The sequence below is a fragment of the Adiantum capillus-veneris genome, chromosome 21 (genome assembly GCF_014529385.1).
Source record: "Adiantum capillus-veneris isolate H3 chromosome 21, ASM1452938v2, whole genome shotgun sequence".
Taxonomy (NCBI): Eukaryota; Viridiplantae; Streptophyta; class Polypodiopsida; order Polypodiales; family Pteridaceae; genus Adiantum; species Adiantum capillus-veneris.
Genome location: NC_140951.1, coordinates 79,455,310 through 79,457,569, shown reverse-complemented (window position 1 = coordinate 79,457,569; position 2,260 = coordinate 79,455,310). Strand labels below are relative to the sequence as shown.

Sequence of the window (2,260 nt, the reverse complement as noted above, 5' to 3'; positions counted from 1 at the left end):
GCATCGACTCGGCCAACGCCATCATTGTATCTGAATTCTTGTTTTCTTTGCTATGCATAAGTGACTTTATGGTATAGTTGGGTTAGTGTTTGTGTTGGGTTTGCCATCATTCCTCTCGTCCGCGTTTCGTCTTTTGCCTTATACCCGTGGTAGCGGTGGCTCCGGGTCTTTTGTGTGTGTGCAGAGAGAGATTGAGATTGATTGTGGTTGCAGATTGAATGTGGTTTTGTATGCGGTCGAGGCTTGCGAGGTCTCCCGGTGTGAGTGTGTTTATAGATATGGGTGCATTGGTGTGTGCGTCGGTAAAGGTGATTGTGTGTAGCCGAAATTGCTCATAAGTGAGGCTGTTCGGTGCAAGTTACATATAGTGCGCGTATGTGTGTGATTCTGTATGGCTTGGGGTGCTGGATACCTACTGGGCTATAGAGAGGCATCGAGTTTGCATCCCGTGTGTTGTTCCATTTCCCCATCCCATCAGTGGTGCCCCCACTGAGGATCTACTGATTGCTCCTCAATGAAGCTTTAAAGCCTGAAGATGATGCATGATATTGACTTGGTGCTTGCTGGAGAAGAAGAGGTTGCAGATTGGTTTTCCGATCTGGAGCTATGCATGTTGTGCAGTTGAGGATTTATGGACATGAAGCCAAATTGAAGGCCCTACCATTCGTTCTACAAGGACGAGCCAAAGCCTGGTTTGAAGGATTGAAGGTTGCAGATCGTCAGTCGCTCGCTGAGCGAGATTCGGAAGCAGTTTGTTGAAGCTTGTCAGAAGCGGGTTTCTCCATCAGACTTGGGTGAGCAATTGAGCAAGCTAAAGCAGGATGTAATTGAAGATTTTTCTTTGTTTTTGGGTAACTTTGAATCTATTTGAGAGAGACTAGCTGTTGCTACATGTGTGCGAAATGGGGACCATTTCAAGCGAGAGTAGTTTCTAGCATGCTTGCATCCGTGAATGAGAGAGAAGGCCGAGTGCGGTGGTGCAGAGGATTATGAGCAAACGGTTTGCTTGGCAAAGGCAAAGAGCAGGAAAGCAAAGAAAAAGCTGGAGATGGGTTTGTTGAAGCCGGCAGACTATGGATATAGCTCGGCAATGGAGTTGCGTCATGCCATGAAGCCAAAGGGGAGTTCAAGCGTCAAAGAGGTAGTTGCTTTGCCATTGGTAAGCCGTTTCGGTTCTTCATTTCAATTTGTGCCTCCATTGTGGTGTGATGATGTACAAGAGTCTGTTAGCCCGGCTAGCAAATATGCGGTCTTGGTCGAAGTTTGTATGCATGAAGAGTCAAAGGAAGCTATGGATCGGAGCTCACAAGAAAAAGTTTGAAGCTATTGGCAAAGCGATGGTCGAAGTTGTACAAGAAGAAGCTAGCCAGGAGGTTGGGCAACCTTGCCCTACTGATCGCGTTGAAGAGCAGCACTGCATTCCACAAGGTGTTGACGGTGTCGACCTACAAGAAGACGAGGTAATAGGTCATGGCTTTCCCTTTTGCTTAGCAGATGATATGGTTGTACAAGAAGTCCTTGAAGAGCAGGCAAAGGTGGTTGAGCAATCGAATTTGCTCTCGCATGAAGTGGTTGAAGATGAAGTGTCAAAGGCTATCGCAGACAAAGATTGGCATGGTGAGTCAGGTATAGAGTGTGTGCCATTTGAAGGACCTACAATAGAGGGTATGCTTGGAACACAGGTAGGTTGGGCTATGCAAACAGCGATGGTGGAAGGCAGGTTGCTAAAGGTGGGTGTTGTGCTATTGATGAACATGCTTTTGAAAACTGCTTTACAGGTAGTTTTTCATGGTTTGCAAAGCTCTCGTGATGAGAGGTATGCTGTGGAGAGCTCTCTAGCAGGTGAAAGACTAATGATGTATGGTGCAGGTGCTTCACCGATTGGTGTACAGGCTTGTTTCGTATATGAAACCAGCTTATGGATATGGTTGTTGAAGATCGGTGCTATGCCAAGCTACACAGAAGGCTTATTTTTGGGTTTGCATGTGCACAAAAAAGTTGATTATGCAACGTGAATACTTCATTCACTGCACCTCCTGACTCTTCAAAGTTATTTCCCTCCGAGGTCATATTACCCGATGGTAGAAGCCTTGCCGAAGTGCAAGAGGTTGAGCGATATATCCTTACAGCGAGGGAAAAGGAAGTTGAGAGCTTACGTAAGGCGGAGCAACGAAGAGAGTTAAAAGCGAAAGCCCCTATGTCAATATCCTTGCTAAGAGAGCAATCGAGTGCTCCTGACTTAGCAACCGCTAAGGGCCAA

General features: G+C 46.5%; 1 pseudogene; it reads left to right on the top strand.

Annotated features, from left to right (window-relative positions):
* Positions 1 to 891: 891 nt before the first annotated feature.
* LOC147431211 (uncharacterized) lies at positions 892 to 2,015 on the top strand (annotated as a pseudogene).
* The last annotated feature ends 245 nt before the right edge of the window (positions 2,016 to 2,260 follow it).